The 19707-nt window shown below is 44.3% G+C and overlaps 1 long non-coding RNA gene across 1 annotated transcript; it reads right to left on the reverse strand.

The window, feature by feature from the left end:
* Positions 1 to 1145: 1145 nt before the first annotated feature.
* On the reverse strand, positions 1146 to 19289 carry LOC109306208. The gene is made up of 3 exons (XR_002099888.1): positions 19280 to 19289; positions 11915 to 11920; positions 1146 to 1254 (listed from the first exon to the last, which is right to left on the reverse strand). It is a non-coding gene; the product is annotated as an uncharacterized LOC109306208 (long non-coding RNA).
* Between the last annotated feature and the right edge of the window lie 418 nt (positions 19290 to 19707).

The raw sequence follows: 19707 nt of genomic DNA on the forward strand, positions 1-19707 counted from the left end.
ATCTCTTGATCTGTCTTCTGTGTTTCCTACTAGGTCTTTCCTTATTATTTTAGTATCTGATATGTCCTCTATCAAAGGATTACAGGTGCATCCTCCACCGAAAAAAGTACATAATGCTTGAATGAACTGTATGATCTAATTAGTCTTTACCATGTTTACTACTATTATCTATTAGACACAATTGACATCTTCTTGCTCATAGGTCCCAACTTTCATTTTTGCTGGGAGGAACCTAAGATGATGGATATGTGGAAAATATTATGTATTTTAGGTGACAGGCCTATTTCCAAGGGTGGCCAGGACCCTCATGCTCCCATGTATGCAGCACCTATGTTCTTGCTCACATTTATTCACTGCAGCAGTCAGAAGGCTATAGAAATAAATAAGAAGGTCATAGCCTTCATTTGTGTTTTTTGCTATAAATATGTGCAAGACTCTTCACCTAAAATATTTTTACTGCTATGGCCAATTTACTTAGAAAATTGAAGGAAAGAAAAAATAACCTACCTATATATATCATCTTGTCAGATCCATTATGAATATCTGGTTTGCTCCAAAACACCAAAAACAGCAAAAAGCAAAGTGAAGGACTTCCAATTCCAAACCTGGTCAAGACCTGAAAGTATGTAAGTGGGAAGGATCAAGACAACTGCCACCAAGAAGAAGTAACAGATGATGGTTGTTGAAGACACTCTTCTGCGGGGGACCAAAGGAGCCATCTGCTGACCTGACGTGCTGCCTCAGGAGGTCTGCTGCTTGCCTGGAGCCCAGATCCAAGATGTCACAGAGGGACTTCTGAGGTTCATCAGGCCCTCTGACAACTACCCCATGCTGCTCATCCATGTGCTACCCATGATACTGCCAGGGGTGAACCTGAGCATATCAAAAGTGACTACATGGCTCTGGGTGCAAGAGGGAGGTGGTCTGAGGCTCACGTTGTATCCTTATTGACCCTTCTGGTCAAGGGAAAGGGTCCAAGCAGGAACAGGTGCATCCTGCAGAACAACACCTGGCTGCATAAATGGTGTTGCCAGGAGGGATTTGACCTCTTTGAGCACAGGATGTTCTTCCAAGAAGAAGGATTGCTAGGAAGAGGTAAAGAGAGGGAAGAGCATCTTTGCAGACAGGCTTGCTGACCTACTGAAGAGGGCTTTAAACTAGGTTTGCCAGAGGATGGAGACCAAAGCCCTGAGGTAAGTGGGGAAGCAGGAGACATGGGGGAAGAGCAAACAGGAGGGAGAAACAGGGGAAGTGCTCTCATACTTTTTACGAAATCAGGGTAATCAACTACTTACCCAACTAGTTACCTCAGGTGCCTGTACACAAATGCACGGAGCCTGGGAAACCAACAAGGAGAATTGGAAGTCCTTGTACAGTCACAGAACTATGACGTGGCTGGAATAACTGAGACTTGGTGGGATAGCTCGCATGACTAGAGAACTGTCATGGATGGGTGCAAACTGTTCAGGAAGGACAGGCAGGGGACAAGGGGATGAGGAGTTGCACTTTATGTAAAAGAGCCGTATGACTGCTCAGAGCTCCAGTATGAAGTTGGAGATAGGCCTGCTGAGACTCTCTGGGTTAGGGTGACAGGGGAGATTAACAAGCGTGATACCATGGTACGGGTCTGGTATAGACCACCAGACCAGGAGGAAATGGTAGATGAGGTTTTCTTCAAACAGCTAGCAGAAGTTTCCCAGTCATGTGAGTTCTCATGGGAGATTTCAATAAACCTGGCATATGCTGGGAGAGCAACACAGAACTGTGCAGGGAATCCAGGAAGTTTTTGGAAAGTACTGGTACAAGCTCTGGAGCAGCCAACTAGGGGCCATGTGCTTCTTGACCTGCTGCTCACAAACAGGGATGAATTCATGGGGAATGTAGTAGTGGATGGCAACTTGGGCAGCAATGATCAAGAGATGATAGAGTTCAGGATCCTAAGGAAAAGAAGGATAGAAAGCAGCAGAGTAAGGACCCTGGACTTCAGAAAAGCAGACTTTGACTTGCTCAGGGAACTCATGGGCAGGATCCCCTGGGAAGCCAGTCTGAAGGTGAGAGGGTTCCAGGAGAGATGGTTGTATGTTAAAGAAGTGTTACTGAGAGTGCAGGAAGAAACCATCCTGATGTGCAGGAAGTATGGCAGAAGATCAGCTTGGCTTAGCAGGGAAATCCTCAGGAATCAAAATCACAAAAAGGAAGCTTATAAGAAGTGGCAACTTGGGCAAATAACTTGGGAAGAATATAAGAGTATTGTTCAGGGAATGCAGGGATGAAGTCAGGAAGGCCAAAGTGCAATTGGAGCTTGCATGGAATGTGAAGTGTAACAAGAAGGATTTCTACAAGTATGTTGGTAGCAAGAGGAGGATCAGGGAAAGTGTGGGTCCCTTACTAACTGGGAGAGGCAACTTTGTGACAGAGGATGCAGAAAAGGCTGAAGTGCTTAATACTTTTTTTGCCTTAGTCTTCACAGGCAAGGTCAGCCCCCCGACTACTGCACCAGGCAACACAGTTTGGGAAGGATGTGAGCAGCCCTCAGAGTGGAAGAACAGGTTAGAGACTACTTAGAAAAGCTGAATGGGTACAAGTCAGATGGGATGCACCAAGGGTGCTGAGGGAGTTGATTGATGTTACTGTAGAGCTATTGATCATCATCTTTGAAATCTCTTGGCAATCAGGAAAGGTCCTGGATTATTTGAAAAGGGCAAACTTAGCGTCCATATTTAAGAAAGGGAAGAGGGAGAATCCAGGAAACTACAGACTAGTCAGCCTCACCTCAGTCCCTGGAAAAATCATAGAGCAGATCCTCAAGGAATCCATTTCTAAGCACTTGGAGAAAAAAGTAATTAGGAACAGTCAGCATGGATTCACCAGGGGCAAGTCATGCCATACCAGCCTAATTGCTTCCTATGATGAGATGACTGGCTCTGTGGAAGCAGGGAGATGGGTGGATGTAGTGTACCTTGATTTCAACAAGGCTTTTAATATGGTCTCCCACAGCATTTTCATAGGCAAGCTAAGGAAGTATGGGCTTGATGAATGGGCTGTAAGGTGGATAGAAAACTGGCTGGAACATTGGGCTGAAAAAGTAATAATCAATGGCTCATATTCTAATGGACAACTGGTGTCAAGTGGATTGCCCCAGGGGTCAGTCCTGGGCCCAGTTTTATTCGATGTTTTCATCAACAACCTGGAAAATGGCATAGAGTGCATCCTCAGCAGGCTTGGAAATGGCACCAAGCAGGGGGAAGTAGTGACCTAGGCACATTGGAGAATTGGGCCAGAAGGAATCTCATAACATTAAATAAGGACAAGAGCAAAGTCCTGCAGTTAGGGCAGAACAATCCCACGCACCAGTGCAGGCTGGGGGCTGACTGTCTGGGCAGCTGCTCTACAGAAAAGAACCTGGGGGTTTTAGTGGACAATAAGCTGGGGGTTACAGTGGGCAGTAGTCAGCAGCGTGCCCTAGTTGCCAAGAAGTCTAATGATGTACTGGGATGAATTGGTAGGTGTGTTGCCAGTAGATCCAGGGAAGGGATTATTCCCATCTTTTCAGCACTTGTGAGGCCATATCTGGAATATTGCGTCCAGTTTTGGATCTCCCACTACAAAAAAAGGATGTGGACAAATTGAAGGGAGTCCAGAGGAGCACAACAAAAGTCGTGAGGGGTCTGAGGGACATGACTTATGAGGAAAGACTGGGCAAACTGGGCTTAGTCTAGAGAAGAGGAGACTGAGAGGAGTTTTAATAACAGTCTTCAAATACCTGAAGGGGCGTTCAAAAGACCATGGAGCTAGGCTATCATCAGTGGTGGCAGATGACGGAATGAGCAATGCTCTCAAATTGCAGCAAGGGCAGTTTAGGTTAGATATTAGAAAGAATGTTCTCCCTAGGAGGGTAGTAAAATGCTGGAACAGGTTACCCAGGGAGGTGGTGGAATCTCCATCCTTGGAGGTTTTTAAGATTCATCTAGTCAAAGCCTTGGGTGGGATGATGTAGTTGAGGATGGTCCTGCTTTGAGCAGAGGTTTGGACTAGATGACCTTCTGAGGCCCCTGGCAACCCTAATTTTCTATGATTCTATGGTTCCATGTATGTAGTATGATTTAAGTGCAATGTGTATTTTCACCCTTAAATAGAAAAGTCAAAGTCCCTCACAGTCCTAACAGTACACTGAGCTAGTGTGGTTAATGCCTTGTCTTACTCTATCCCAATTATGAAGTTAGTCCAGTAAAAATGACATCATCTGAAGAAATCCTTGTGTCTCAGATCATCATTTAGGATATAGTAGGGGAGGTGTCTGGAGAAGATAGACTATATGTAAGACGTGTATCTACATTATTAAGTAATGCCAAACATTGTACAGTTCAGTTTTTGGCCTGTTCTTTTTTTCTTTTAGACAATAAAAGAACATTACAGGACAATATATGTATAACTGTTACTGAGCTCCAGGACAGACAACAAGAGACCTTGGTTTCATTCTTAATTTAATCGATGACTTTCTCTGGAGAAATCAGTTGCACTTGTTTACCTCCATTTCCCCAATGAAAAAAGACAGCAATATATTTACCATCATTTTTAACTTACTATGGGACCTAAATGGAAAAATGGGTGTGTATGTGCAAGTGTTGTATTTAAATCCATAACCTTAATTCATAATCTTCTTACCAATACAGCTCTTTTGTCAAAAACTTTGACAAAACTAAAGAGGGGGAAATGGTAGGAATGTGAAGTAAGGGATAATAATTAGATTTCATAGGTCTTTGTTTCTTTGTTTGTTTTTTGCCAGCTTTGAAACCAAAAATAGTCACTGTTTCCAGGTGGATCACTGTGAAAAACTGTCTACTTTCTATAAGTCATTATTTTTTAAATATTTTCATCGGTGGAGCCTAGTGACAACTGAAAGTAAGTAAACAAAAACTGACAAATAAAAATTGCACTAACAACCAATATCCCATAACATAATATACCTGGTTTTCAGAGTATCCACATTTCTACCCATCCTGAAAAACTTCTACTGCATTTGATGCAAAGATATTTTTAAGTGATAGTTTCTATGTTTGAAAAATAGCAACTTAATATATATGCCTTTTTTTTTCCAAAAATGTTACGCTCTAGATTCTCTACCCAGTTACCACAGTTCAGATAGCCCCTTAAGACAGATAAGTTTGGTTACAAATTAGAAATTTAGTGTCCAGGTCCAAGCGAATGATCCACAAAAAAGAGAGTCCATGGGCACATCTACATGTGACACTACATTGCTGTAGCGATGTGTTACGGCAGCGTAACTTGTTGCTACGGCTACATAGCATTGGTTGGCAGAAACCATGACTCTGACACTACATTGCCATAGCAACGAGCTACCTTGCTATAGTGTGTCAATATGGTGACATAGCTCCTAAAAATAACTGTGCCACTGGGACGATGCAGTAACAGCTGTTATTACACCGTCATTTAGTACTTCCTAAAGCAAGTACTAAATGACAGCATAGTAGCAACAGCGCCATGGGAGGCACGTGTAGATGTGCCTGGATAGTTCTAAATTTTCACCACTTCAGTTACTTAGGCTGCAAAAGGGACCAGTCTGCCTAAGGCTGCAAAAGGGACCAGTCTGGTAAGCATGCTCAGAACAAACCTAAGACACACAGGGCTATTAAGTCAAAGCCATAAACTCCAGTGCATATCGCATGCACCCAGGAGCACAGCACATTGAACCAAGTCAGAGCAGCCTGGCTGGAAGGGGCTCTGGGGGGGTCAGTCTGCCAGCCTTGGTCTGCTCCAACCTGGCTCAAAATGCTGCAAAGGGGTTGGCTGGAGCATAAGGGTCCCACTAAAGCACCCTTATGCCCCAGCCAGCCCCTCCAGCATCTACGCATGCATGTCCGCGGAGTAAAAAACTGCAGCAGGACAGTACCTGAAATTATAAGTACTATCCTGTTATGATGCTAATTAATTTACTCCTGCCTAATGGGGCTTATGCAAGAAAGTTACTGTGGAGCTAGTCAACTCTGCACTAAAGGTCTCACATAGATGCACCTACATAGTACTAAGCTCAGTTCTACACAAAGCACAGCAGCTGTGGCCACTTTCTTTCCAAAGCACAAAAGGTGGTAGTCACTTTTTACATAATTGTTTAGGGATTAGAGTACAACCCACGGAATTGACAGAGCAGTCAAGGCTTTCTCATCCTGAGAGAATTGAAACACACACATCACATCCACTAAAATACTGACCTACCACAAAGGTATGAACTATCTGAGAGTTCATAGGTTCCTGTCAGAACAAGAATGAAATCTTCATGAGGCCAGAGAGAGAGCATGCATGGGAAGGAGTATGATTCTGTAGTCCAATGATGAAATGTCCTTGAAAATGGGTCAAGGCTTTAGTTTTTATTGCTAGAACTTTTCATACACCTTACACTAGAAAAGTAATTTGGTAAAACATATAAATAGCACTGGGAACAGTACTAAGCCTTCCCTCTAACCTGATGAATTGGCAGGTACCTCTACTGGTAACCATATACTGAAAAAATAATCGAGGTTGGAGTTTTGTTGTAGCTGTGATGATCCAGAAAGTTTACAGGAGGTGAATATTTTTTGTGGTATATTTTCTTGTACCAACACCATAGTTGGAAAAAGTATTGGACACACTGTCAGACATGAAATGGCCTTCCTCAGGTCGAGAAACAGTATGCCAACCATCTATACCCAAAGGAACAACTTATTCACGAAGGTGGAGGAAGGGGTTTCATGATGTGAATCCCAATATAACATTGGTCTGTAATTCAGGGCAGGCAGGTTTGTTCCAGATTAGCAATGAAAACTAAGAGAGGGGAAAGATCTTAGAATATCCTCTTCCTCTGTTTACTATTAAGTCAGTATCTCCTAGTCAGAAAGCTGACTGCTGTGAACTTCTAGGCACCTAACTTCCCCCATGCATTGTCAATGAACTTAAGTATCTCAGTTTTAGGTATGAGCTTCAGTTCCATTAGTCCTGACTTATAACAATACAGCTGCCACCTGCTGACGAGCAGGGATCCTGATTTTCTCTGATTTTTAAAAATCCCCAATTTTTGGTTTTAAAAAAGTAACCCCAAATCCATATTTTTCCATAATAAAAATGAAACACCACTACATATGTTAGTGGTATTTCATTTTAATCGTGGAAAAGTGTAGATTTGGTTTTGGGTTTTTTTAAGTCTGTAAATTGAGGTGTTTTGTTTAAATCAGAGAAAACCAGGATCCCTGCTGATGAGATAAAAGGAAAACAAGAAGCTCCCTTCAGGATGAGCTAGAAACCTTGGTAAGCACAGTCTGGAAGCCTTGTTTTCTTTTTTTCTAATCACTTCCCTAAGAAAAAGGAAATGCTGGTGGGAGCTTCAGTGATACAGTCACCAAAGATTTTGCCCATTGGCTTAGATGAGCGGGAAAACTAAGGCAAAGACAGGGTTCCTATGCTGGATTTGGAGAGACCCTATGGTGTATTTATAAGGACTACTTACCCACTTGTATAAATATTGTAATATGCTAGGGTTAATGTTTCAATAGTTTCAAATTCCTTGATGCTGCAACTTTAACAAAAGTAAGGACATATTTATAAAGGGAGAGATCTCATCCACTGTAGCTCAGACCCTGTGCTTGAATTGGAATATTTTTAACAACTAATCCTAATTTAAATTCTTTACTAGATGCCCTCTTCCTCACAGCTGTTGGCTGGGAAAGCTGCACATACAGCCTCCAGCAAAAAAAGACTGAAGTCAGGAAGGCAAGATCCAGAATTCTTCCAATTTCAAACAGAAAAAATGCAGGAAAAAAACTTTATCAGATTGTATTAGTACATCATAAGCAATCAGTAAAGAGCACAGTTTCCTATGAAATTGACCTTCAAATATGTGTTTTCATTTCCATTTTTGTCCACTATTGCTGCTCCAAGTATCCTCAGAGGATTCATCTCCCTGTTACCTTCAAAACTGACTGCCTCTTCTGACTTCCTTTATTGTTCATTTAATAACAGGAAGATGCAGAAAGTCTAGCTCAATTATGCAGGGCCCTTGAGCAACTCCTTTCCCGTTCTGAACACCAGCAACTATTCTTTATTGCCATGGCAGTTTTGTAAACCCAGAATGTCATATCTTGAATCCACTTTACTTCGCCAGTATATTTTAAAAAAGATGATAACCAAAATATGCAGTGCTACTCAGTGTCTTTGCTGATGGTCTAGAAAAAAACATAAAACATTTATGGTGTAACTTGAAGATGATACAATAATAGGTGAAAGTGCATATAAAGAGAAAGACAGATCAAGGGCATAGAAAGAGGACAGATCAATAATATAAACCCATCTGGATTGCTCGGTAAGATTTGATCATTGTATATTAGCACAATCAAATGCAAAGTCATACTCCTAGGAATAAATTATGTCAGTCACATGTAGAAGAATGCAAGCAGTGTTCACGTGTAGGAGAATGCAATGACACTGAAAAAGGGGATGGTACAAAAGCAGCTAAGCATGAGCTAGCAATGCAGGGTTGGCCAACCTGTAGCATGCATGCCACAAGTGGCACAGGCAGTCTTTGTGTGTGTGGCACATGGCAGATCAGGGAGAGGAGAGACAGTGTAGCAGCAGACAGGGCAGAGCGCACAGATCAGGAAGTAGAAAGCCTAGCAGTAGATTGGGCAGGGGAAGGGGATAGGAATGGCACTCATGGACGATATGAGGCTTAATTTGTGGCACACTTGCCAAAAAGATTGCCGCCGCCACCACGGCTGCCACCCCTCCCCCACCTCTGGGCTCCCCTGACCCAATGCAAACAATATATAAGAGGGTGATTACAGGTTTTGGATGCATAAGCAGGGAAATATCAAGTATGAATAAGGAGGTGACAACATTACTGTGTACATCATTCATGAGGTTTTATTACAGTATTATTTCCAGTTCTGGTACTACACCTCAAAAAAGGATGTTGAAAACATGAAAAGTTTTCAGAAAAGAGCTGCAACAACAATTTGACACCTAGATAACCTGTCTTTCAGTGAAATGCTTTAAATGCTTGATCTATTTATTTTATACACAAGAAGGCTTAAACATAACATGTTCTTTGCCTGCAGGAAGATGCTAGACATTTCTTTAACAGAAAAATATGCAAGATCCAGTGAGCAGAAGCTGAAACTAGAAAAATTAACTTAAAAACAAAGTTATGTTCCAAATAAATCAGTAAAACAATTTATCTTGAGATGTTTGGTCTTCTTTTCAAATCTTTAAATTAAGTCTGAGGGCCTTGTTACAGGTTGCACTTGGAGTTGCTCAAATGTTGAGCAGTGTTAGTGCTAGCTCAAGTTTGCAGCAGTCACACCTTAAGGCTAAAACCCTTTCTAAGAGTTTCTATTTGTATCAAATACAAAAATTACTTTATTCATAGATGCATAGGTGTTAGGGGCTGGAAGGGTCCTTACAAGATTATCAGGTCCAGCTTAATGTAGATTCTATAGCAGTAGTTATATTCATTATGTGAATATTCACATATTTGACTTACAATGATGAGATTCTATTGCAGTGGTTCTCAGCTTCATTAGATTCAAGGAAACCCTTATTAGACGTGAGACATCCCTGAAAAAAAATGCCAGTTCTTGGTTTTCACTCATCTTAGAATACAGAAAATTAATATAGCAATTCTTCTGTGACAAATAACTCAGAAAGACCAAAATAGCCAGAATGTTTGTGACACAATTGATTCCTATGTTTGCATACTTACAAGTGTCAACCCTTGAAAGAATTAAGGTAGGCCCAGGTGCTGCAGTACTTTGGTAGGGAAGCACTGTTCTGTGGCATAAGTTATATAGAAGTTCAGTTGATATAACCAAAATAGAGGGTTCCTGTTACTTTAAGAGGAAAATGTAGCCGACTAAGCTGGCTCAGAGGGCGCTGGAAGCTAGAAAGCAAGATAACTGCTAGGCAATAGGCAGCCTTGCAGCCATACGGACACAAGCTGACCCTGGGGAGAGTAAATAAGGGACAGAGCAGTAAGCTGTATCAGGGCAGAGCAACAAACAGCTGAGCTAAGAAGCAGCAACAGAAAACAAGCAGGCTATTAGGCCCAGAATAGAAACCCCTATGTATGGCAATAGGGTCACCTGACTGGAAGGGGCTGAGCTTAGGAGGCATATAAAGCCAGTGGCTGAGACCTTACCAGAATGGTGACTGGTTGTTTTCTGAGTTGCCCTGGAGAACTGAAAGTAAGGCATTCATACTGGGTAGGGAAGAATGACCCAGCAAGGTGGGGAGGCGGTGGGAGGAGTGTTGTTATGCAGCCAGTGAGCTAGAATTTATGTTCAGACCAAGGCTGGGAATAGTTAGTTGTAGCCAGTGGGGTGGAGGAGGTCACATAGAGGGCTGGAGTTTTCCTGGAGCAGAGATCCAAGTGGTAGTGATGCCTGAGAGACAGGAAGGTATTTTGTGGCCTACCAAGGGCCAGGCTCAGGGCAAATACTGGCAGAGGCTGAGATGGCCAAAACCTAGGCAGGAAAGGAAATAGAGGTGGCCTGAAGTTGGAAGAGCTAAGGGCCAAGGTCTGAAAGGGGTGGAACCAGAGCTAGGGCCCACAGTCCAAAAGGACAAGAAGCCAGAGAGGGCAAATAGAAGGGCCAGGGGCCCGAAGCCCAGAAGGGTCAGAACCAGAGTCTAATAGGGCAATACAAGTCTGAGGCCAGAGACCCCACCCAAGTATTAATTGATAACATCTGTGAGGCATGAATGTGGCTATAATGGAGGTTGAGGGCTACAAATAGCCCATAAGGCAACATGTGTCTTGGGGACATGTATGGGCCAGGAGGGCCCACCTAGTGTGAATTCCAGACTGGGACCAGTGGGGTTTGAGAGGGATCTACTAGCAGGAAGATGCAATAAGACACTCTAGTACCCTTGGGCAGCCTCCCTTTCAGAAATTAACCAAGTATATCAAAGGCATGGCAGGAAGAAGAGAAAGGAAGGTACCCTGGATTCTAGGGGCCAGAGCAGAGCAGGAGCCATGTGACCACAAGGGGGTATCACAGCCACCCCTGGAGCCCTGATCCTGTTACAGGCCCCCTTTGGCTTCAAAACCTATACATTTAGAAAACTGAACATAACATGCTAAATGTGGCTGCATCACACTATCAAAACTGCAGTTAGAATTACGGGGGAGAGGTTAAATGGGTCATATCTTCAGCTGCTGCAAGTTGGTTCAGGTCAGCTGAAGTATGGAGCTATGCCAGTTTATCACAGATGAGGATCTGCTCCATGTGCATCCCAGTTCTTTCCATCAGATCCATTTTTTCCTCACACCATTTGTATTGCATCCTAAGGTTCCCATGTTAAATGGAATACAGCTTGGGGGCTTATGTTGTAAAAGATCTAGGGAAGGGCCCTATCCTATAAACACTTTTACATGTATGTAGAATTCCCATTCTCACAGAACTGCTCATGACAGTGAGGACCTCCTATGGGATCTGGCCAATGATGTACATCCTGTGAAAGCAAACAATCACATTGCTACTTATACAAATTTCCCTCTCCTTTGCAGAGAGCAGTTCTTCTCTGAATCAGGTCATAGGTTTTCTAATCTACAACCAAATCCTTCCCCCACTAAAATCAATAGAGGGCAATACTACTGTGCTTGTGCATAAATTTCTTGGCCATAAACATGTTGTCATGCCTCATGCACATATAATGTCATAATAATGTTTTAATCATAAAAAGACAGTCTGTAACAAGGTGGGTGGTCTGTCCCCTCTGAGGAGGGGAAGCCAGCCCTGATAAGGATATTCAGCTGTGGGCTTTCTATTAGTAAGTGGAGCTTAGTACCCCAGAGGAGAATGCTGAAAGGAGGCACATTGTGAGGGTACAGTTTTCAAGAAAAAAGGAAGCAGGCTCTGAGCTGAACAGCTTGCTACATGGAAGAACCAGGCTTCTGTGCAGGGGGCCAGAGCCAAAGGGCTCCCAGATTTTGGGCAGGGCAGACAGATTTTGTTGTGTTTCCTTATTTGTTTGCCAGTTTGGCATTTAAAGATTGTGTTTTATGTGGGAGGACTGGCTGAAGAACTCCTCAGGGAGCAAAACTCACCTGGGTTAGGGACAGACATTACACATAAACTAGCATATGTGATCAGAAACTCATTCAGACCTATAACAGCAGACATTCAGTGCACATATATCAGTTTGAAAATGGCCAGTTTGAGATAACCTTGTTGAATGTAGTATCAGACTTAACTGATTTGGCTCAAACTAATTTATGCATTGTCTCAGACCCCTTCCTGGTTTAAGTTAAACCAGACTCCTCCAACATCTTGGCATGATTGCCGGGCTGGGCTGGGCTGGGCTGGGCTCTGCTCTCTGCTCCAGAGAGCTAGGCTGACCCCTCCCCTCTGCTCTCTAGCTGGAGCAGGGGCAAGGTGTTTCCAGATGCTAGCCTGCCATAGCCCCTGAGGCAAATTCCTCCCACTGTCCTCTCTCCCCACCACTGGCAAACTCTGCAGACTGCACCTGGGGTTTGCCGGCACCAGCCATACCTCTACAACTTGCCTGCAGCCGGGCAGGGAGTGGGTTAATTCCTCCCTCTGTCCCCTCTCTCTCCCAGAACTCCTGGGGGGTTGGCTGCAGTCTCTGTAGCTTGCCTGCAGCCAGGCAGGGAGGGGATTCATTCCACAGTGGGTCCCAGAGGTGGGGGGAAAGAAAGGCAGGCTAGTCCCCTCTGTGTAGATCCAAGCCTTGCATCTGTGAGCCCAGGGCTAAGCCCTGCAGGACCAGACAGAGGTGGGAATTGTTGGCAAAAACCTGACAATCATCATACATATGTGTTGGAAATGTAGTAAGGGAAGTTACAGACAGCTTCATCAAAGACTGCAGAGAGCTACATTTACAATATAAAGCAGAACCTGTAAAAGGTGGTAATGCCTAAAGAAAGCCTTTTCTGAATGTCTGGCTGTAAGGAGACACAGAATTATGTAAGACTTATACAAGGCTTTCTCTTGTCTTCCTAGTTTACATTTTAAGTTAGATTAAGTTGTGTATGCTGTGTTTTACAGGGCTGTATCTTATCTTAGGCTATGATTTTTGGTAGTTTCCTTTTGTATGCTTTGCAAATTGTTGTGTCCAATACATGCTTGCTTCAGATAAAGGACTTTTTCCTCATCCCCACTCATCAGTCTGGCAACAGCTGTGCCTCTCCCCCCCCCCAACGCCCCGGCTGATGGCTGGCATCCCGTGTGTCATGTTAGCCCTGGCTGGTGCCTGGCCATGCCTTCTCCACTCCAGCAGGGAGAGATGAGAGTCTTAGAGAATGTCTCTCTTCCCTCCCCTTTGGCAGTGGCTAGCAGGCATACTCTAGCACCCTGTAGCTTCTGGCTTGAGCCACTGCAGGCATGTGGCTGCATTTCCTGATTTAACAGAGTATGTCTGTCCAGTTATTAATCAGTTTAAGCTGCTCAGCTTAGACTAAACTGCAAAGAGTGAATCAATTCAGACTTAAGCTTTCTGAATGTCTGTCCCTAGTCCTAAAGAAGCCAGCAAGCTAGGCAACCTGCTTACACTGTCTTGTTTCTTAGTTGCACTCTAGTCTTTTAGTTAAGCACTGTTCTGAAGTTTTCAGAGTTTTCTCCATCCCTGTGCTCAGATACTTTTCAGAATTGTGGAGAGACTAATTATTTAAGCTTTATTTTCAAAATCATGTTGGCCCAAGTTTGAGCACCTTACATTTCTCAGTACTGATTGCATACATTGCTATCGAACTAGGCTTCTAGTCTATTCAAGTCATTTTGAAATGTACCTCCCATATCCACTGGTCACTACTAGTCTTTTCTCGTATCAGGAAATTTTATCTCCACGTTCTTCCTTGCGGGGTATTGCTATGCAAAATGAACTGATCATTGGGAATTTCTTCCTAGCTACATATTTGACAATTACCCTTTCTAAGCCAATAGGTCATCCATCTAATCAATTTGCTGTTCTTTTGGGTATATGCTGAAAGCATTCTTGCACGTACATTTTCAAAGCAGAGAACAAGGTTTCAGTTTTACAAGTCCCATCTCTCAAGGGAAGTGTATAGCTAACAGCTTGCATAGTGCTTTGAAAATGCAGGAGGAAATTAAGGTACAGGCAAATTATGTTCAAGGCTTTCTTTCATCAACTTTAGTTAACTCTTTAATAAAATTCAAATGTTTTCTGAAAACATATTCATTTGCCTTGATTAAATTACAATTTTCAAAGCATTTCCCAAGAGAATGCCCCTGAATAGTGTCTCCAGTATATTCTCTTACTTATACATCTGTTGTTTCTTGAAATAACCTTAACACCTTGTTTAAATGCAGATGGTGTATTATTCTCTCCATTCCACTACTTCCAACACCTGCTTCTGAATAGGTTTCACATTTGCAACTACTATATTTCCCCCTTGGACTGACTAATACTTGGCCTGGTTGATGAATCCAGGCTTTACAGCTAAACCCACAAAGGGACTTAAGCATCTAACTGTGACATCAGGTAAAATTTACCTCTGCTCAGTACCACCTAAAGAGGCTCAGAAATCTTGGGGAGGCGATATTTTATTAGACAAACTAGATAGCTGCAAATAAACGTCTTTATTTGCAAGCTTTTGGGCACCTGACCCTTCCTCAGGCATAGGAGAGTGCAAAGATTGTAAAATTTCTCCCAGATGGAAATTAAAATTCATTTTCTGCAACTATCTAGTTCAGGCTTGTCCAACATACAGCCCACAGGCCCCCATACAGCCCTCCAAGCTGTTTTCTGAGGTCTGAGGTGCTGTGACTGGAAACAAAAGTAGACACTATACTTTTGTTTCGGGGGATAATGTGATACCACTTCCTGTGAGGTCTTTGAATATGGCTCGTTGGCCCACTGGGTGATAAAAAGTTCATGATCCAGCCCCACATTCAAAAAGGTTGGACACCCCTGATCTGTTTGATCTAATAAAAGATATCACCTCTTCAGGAGTTCTGAGTACTTACACCTCGATTAATGCCAACATGAGCACAAGCTAGGAGAAAACCTCCAATTCTCTACATGGAATTACCGTACATGTAGTATGTTCTGAGTACATATGTTTCCCACACTGCTGCTCCTGATACACATGCCTGGTAGTAGAATTTCTGGATATAAATCCCAGGTTTCTCAGTGTCACACAAAATGGGGCCTTTCTAGGAACTGGTGCATGACAGGAAAATTTGTGTTTCCTTCCTGGCCCTAAAGGCAGAAATTATTTTAGTTTGAAACCACAGGAGGCTGTTGCACATCCTCATGCTCCTCACACCTATGCATTTGTATTGGTTACATCAGTTGCTTCTGACCATGAATCACCATTTGTGAAATGCAGAGACATGCCTCTGACCAAGAATGAGACCTTTCTCATACAAAGAAGGGTGCTGAACTTGGAGAAACAGGACAATTAATTTATGGAAGTTTAGGCAGACTTGATAAGTCTTGCAAATCCTATCCAATCCCCATTTCTATGCTGGCATTCCTTGAACAGGAGGATTAATACTACATAGTAGGATTATATCATGATCCATGGGCATGCTAGAAGGGAGGAATAGGCTGCAATCGGACCTGACAAGTTACAGGGGTGGGCGGATGAGAATGGGATGAGATTCAACACCGACAGGTGCAAAGTGATGTACCTGGGGAGGAACAACCAGCACCATACCTACAGATTGGGGAACTCCCTTCTTGTCAGTACAGAAGCAGAAAAGGATCTTGGAGTCATCGTTGACTCCAAGATGAATATGGGTTGGCTGTGTGGGGATGCAGTCAGGAAGGCCAACCGTATCTTGTCATGCATCCATAGATGCATCTCAGGCAGGTCCAAGGAGGTGATCTTCCCCCTCTATATGACTCTGGTCAGGCCGCATCTGGAGTACTGCATCCAGTTCTGGGTGCTGCACTTCAAGAGGGATGTGGACAGCATGGAGAGGGTCCAGAGGAGGGCCACTCGCATGATCAGGGGGCAGCAGGGCAGGCCCTATGGGGAGAGGCTGCGGGACCTGAACCTGTTCAGCCCCCACAAGAGAAGGCTGAGAGGGGATCTAGTGACCTGTTACAAACTAGTCAGAGGGGACCAGCAGGCATGGGGGAAGTCTACCAGGAGTGACTATGGGAGGACTACCAGGAGTGACCAGGAATAATGGTCACAAGCTGGCAGAGGGTAGATTTAGGCTAGATATCGGGAGGTGCTACTTCACTGTCAGGGCAGCTAGGATCTGGAACCAGCTTCCAAGAGAAGTGGTGCTGGCTCCTACCTGGAGGTCTTTAAGAGGATGCTAGATGTATACCTTGCTGGGGTCATTTATCCCCAGTACTCTTTCCTGCCATGGAAGGGGTCGGACTCAATGATCTGCTCAGGTCCCTTCTGACCCTAGAAACTATGAAACTATCATCTTCCAGATCTAGGATGACCTGCAGTGACTGCAGAATCAGGTCTTTAGAGACCTGCTTGAGCAGTTTGCCCAAACCTTCCAGCACCAGACTGTTGACACTAGATTTGGACCCATCCCCTATACCCTTGTTCCAGGTAAGCACAACCCTCAGACCAAGCACAACACCTGCCAGTTGACAATAGGCATATGTATTGATACAGAGTGATGACAAAAAAGCAACAATACATTCAAACAATTCTATATCTAGCAATCCTAGGGCTGTCATCAGAGTCAAAGTACATCTGGTCAGGTTGAAGGCTCCACCCTGAGGTGCTTTTCCTTAGGTACCAGTGTTGCCCTGTGGGGTAAGGCCAACTCCCAGGATCTCAAAATTGCGCTGCCAGACAGGAAGGTGCAGTGTACAGTTGCACATACACAAACAGAGAAATCAATTAGGTGCATGCACACACACACACACACACACACACAGAGTCAATTACCAGCCTAGGCATACGCACTCCTGTCACCATTTCAAACACCTACACACACTATACAGACCAAAAATTACACCAGAATCAATTATCAGTACCTGCGCACCCAATATACACACACATCAATAATTTGTATATCATGCACACAGTGACATATATGAATATCAGTTCACATACATACCACTCACCTACATGTACACACAGGTGAGTTCCTAACTTAGGTGTTGTGATGTGTATGTATGTATGTGCTTGGTGTACTTGGGATACCTGGGGAAAGGTTAAGGTGAGAAAGTGGAAGTGTAGGGAGTGAAAGTTGCTGGGAGTGGAAGTTACCAGGATCAGGATTAGAACCAGTAGAGTAGAGAGAGCTGGGCTGAAGAACTGAGGCTTGGGGGTTACTTTAGGTTAATTGACCTTAATTGATTAAAGGACAACACCCAAAGCCTGCAGAACAGAGGGGTAGAGTGATGCTGGAGGGAAGCTGGCACAGAGGTTCGTACCAAAGCCGGAGCTACAGATAAGCAGAACCAAAAGATAAATGGGGAGAGGGAAACTGGGACAGAAGGTGCAGGGGAGCTAGAGAGGGTGCAGAGGAAACTGGGGGCTGGCCCTGGGAACCAGGGGTGCTAGAAAGGGACTGCCAGGGAGCTCAGGAAGCTATAGGGGGAGGGGCTACTGGTGCCAGGAGCTGGAGAAGGGCTCTGGCTGCTGGGAAAGGAGCCTGAAGGAGCTGTGGGGAAGTTGGTGGCAGGCCAGAGGACTGTGGCGGGGAGAAGGGGCGACTAGAGAGGGTGTGGGGGAAAGCTGGAGAACACGGGAGGTGTGACAGAAAAGGTTTGGAACAGAAGGCGGAGAGAGAGATGGAGAGTGGTGAGAGGCAGCAGGAGACAGAAATGAGTGAGGCTGAGAGGCTAAAAGTGGCAGGAAGAGCTGCAGAAAGATATGGGAAGGCGGTGGTGGAAAGCAGAAATGGGGCCAGGAGACTAGAAGTGACAGAAATGGTGGGAAGGGCTGTGGAAAAATATGGGAAGAAGGCAGTGGACAGCAGAAAGAAACAAGGCCAAGAGGCTGCAGCAGGGGAACAGAGAAGGGACAGAGAGGAGCTGAGAGGTTGCAGGGAAAAGGGGGGAGGGGGAAAGCTGAGAGACAGAGACCAAAATTTAAGATGGGGAAGAGACTGAGGCTCAGTAAAATACAACCCAACTCAGGGTTACAAATGACAGTGGTTTTATTGAACAGGGGAGATGATGACACAATATTTTATTGGTTCCTTTGTATATATACACACACACACACAAAATGGCAGCAGGGGTTAAAGAGGATTGATACAAGGGTTGAAGTCTAGGAGGAGAGAGAGAGAGAGAGAGAGAGAGAGTCCAAATTGGAGCAGAAAATGTGCAGATGATATCTACCTATCCCAGACTGAAAGTTGGTCCTTGATGGCCAATTGGCATCTCCTTCAGCTCAGTGTTGTTCAGAGGGGGTCACCGGCAGGGCCTCTGGGGTGGATAGGCAGCGTGACATAGAGCTGGTCTAGTTCAGATAGAAATGGCATTCCCACTGGGTCTGTCTTCACTGCCTCTTTGTATAGGGGCAGACCTTATGTAACCCTAGTGACAGGAGGCACGCCCAGGCAAGTGTTAGCCCCTGGTGTACTGAGCATGTGTGCTTCAGGTAGGGATGTGCAGTTTTGGGTGTCTGTTATGGTGGGATACAATGGTAGGGTCGCTGTTTCTCCAAAGTCTTTTGTTTTTCTTGTCTCTGTTCCTGGGTGAGGTCCATGGTTCCTGGATGAATCAATGTGAGGTGATGGCCTGGTCATTACAGGCCATTCAGTAGAGGCCTGCTACCATTGTATTGCAGTCATTCCCAATCACTCCCATTCATCTGGGAACCAATTTACATAGGAGGGGTACATGAGTCACACAGTTACAACATGGGATGCCCGGGCAGAGGACAAAAGATGGAGGCTTGATATACAAAATGGAAACTTGACATTACTTTGGTTCCCTTACAAACACAGGCCTAAACCATACAATATCCATATGAAACAATAAAAATCAATATGAAAATGATAATAATACAATATACAACAGTAAGTATCCATACAAATCTAACAAAACATTATTTACAATATAAAAAAAGGGGGCTTATCATAAGGGAATGTAAGAACTTAGCTTACCTAATACTACTAATAACTGCTTGTAAGGGATAGAGAGGTCAGAAAGAAAATTAGAAATGGTTAGGGAAGGGCAAGGAGTGCTTTTAAAAAAAAAGAACTGGGGGGTTTTGCTACACCAGCAGCCTGGAGGCGAGATGCTGAGGCCCACATCCCCCCTCCAGTGAGGTGCATGAAACAGGCTGCCCTTGGTCTATGGTGGCCTCAGGTACTCTTCCTGAGGGACAGGGTTGGGGATGGGGATGGGGACCCCTTTCAGGGAACAACATGGGGAGGAACAGGGAGAAGAGAGGGAGGAATGAAAACAGGGAAGGATGGGACAAAGTGAGGGATGAGGAGGAAGGACTCCTCTCGGGAGGAGAAGAAGGAAGAACCTGGGTGGGGGACCTTTTGTTACTCTCTAATCTCTGCTTTTGTATTCTCCTTCCCCCTTGATGACTCTTGGTGACTTCATCCACGGCTATCTGGGAGTGGGGCTTAAGGGGTTGGGGGCGCAGGTGGTGTTCTCTTCAATCCTCCCAGTCTCAAGGTATGGACTGTGGAGGGAGAGGAGGATCGAGGTAGTGAACCAAAGACTGTGGTGCTGGTGTCATTGGGAAGGCTTTGGCTTCCATGGTCACAGTCCACTCTTTGGTGAGAG

This window comes from Crocodylus porosus, unplaced genomic scaffold, assembly GCF_001723895.1.
Source record: "Crocodylus porosus isolate Cpor-Errol unplaced genomic scaffold, CroPor_comp1, whole genome shotgun sequence".
In the NCBI taxonomy this organism is placed as follows: domain Eukaryota; kingdom Metazoa; phylum Chordata; order Crocodylia; family Crocodylidae; genus Crocodylus; species Crocodylus porosus.